The following is a 1468-nucleotide window of genomic DNA, read 5'->3' on the forward strand; positions in this document are numbered from 1 at the left end:
CACAAAACGGAAGTGTCACTGTTACTTGTCAGACGTCTAGAAAACGATTCAAAGTTGATCTTACATTTCACGTGCTTTTATATCCCTTCACCGTCGAAATTCAAGGAAAGTCATCCACAATTTCACAATGTCGGCAACTCCGAACGTTAAAAAACGGTCAATGGTCTTCAGAAAGTAGACGACCTTCCGTTTCAGGGACGACCGGAAATGGGCCGAAGACATAAACGAAATCCTAATGGACCGATGGATATTGACGTAAGTTTGATTTTGACCGTGAGTATGTCCGAAAGTATTACACATTTACTCAAGTTTGCTCTCATGTGTTATGTACATACATGTCCCGTCGTCCAGGAAAAAAAGATGATCCTCTTCTCCCTCCCTCCCTCCCTCTCTCTCTCTCTCTCTCTCTCTCTCTCTCTCTCTCTCTCTCTCTCTTTCTAACTATTTCTTAATAATTTCAACATAATTATTCACTAATGTAATGTAATATTATAAGTTTCCACATTTGACAAATATAATAATACATGCATCACTTACGTTAAATGTTCATGTAAATTAAAAGCAAGAAAGAAAGCATATACTTTAATTTACACACAAATTGTATTAATATTGAAAATATTTTATTGCGTGGTCGACCTTTCGTTGTCTATGAATGAGAGGAAGTAGACTGAAGATAAACATGTGTTAATAATGCACAGATATAAAAATGTTCTTACAACATGTCTTAACATGTAATAATTTTTATCACACCTTCAATAGTATTTTTATACGCTTATTTACATTTATATATTTTCGTGTATAGTATATACATATTTCTTATAATTTTCAAGAGACATCAAAATTATTTTTTTATCAAGATTATTTTAAATCCACTTTGTGAAATATTAGTAATAAAAAAATCCTTAATTATACTACGTAAATTATATTTATATTCAATTCTACAATTGAATATTATAAATTATAACTTAAAAAAAAACGCATACAATTGTAGAATTCTGTTAATAATATTATGAACTAAGAAAGACTAAATTATTTAAAGAAATTAATTCTGCAGTCGAGAAAAATTATGTGATAATAAGAGTTTATTACATTTTCAAAGATCATTCAAGATATGCAAGTAATATTTAAAACCTGTTAAAAAAAAAAATTTTAGGTTTTCAAATTTTTTAAATAAATTTAATATATTCTTTGCCGTAGATATGTATTAATCATATTATAATACAATTTTATACATATACGTTATATGTAATTATATGATATATAATTATGTATAATTATACATATATTTTTCATTTATTTAACCATACATCTCTTTCTTAATTACCACTTATCAAGTTATAGATATAATAATTTAAGATATTAATTATAATGCATGAAAATAAAATGGATATACAACGTGTATTAATATTTTTATTGCGACAATTAAAACGTTACATCGAAAACATCACAAATTTTATTAAATTCTTAC

The sequence above is a fragment of the Trachymyrmex septentrionalis genome, unplaced genomic scaffold, assembly GCF_001594115.1.
Source record: "Trachymyrmex septentrionalis isolate Tsep2-gDNA-1 unplaced genomic scaffold, Tsep1.0 scaffold107, whole genome shotgun sequence".
Lineage (NCBI taxonomy): Eukaryota > Metazoa > Arthropoda > Insecta > Hymenoptera > Formicidae > Trachymyrmex > Trachymyrmex septentrionalis.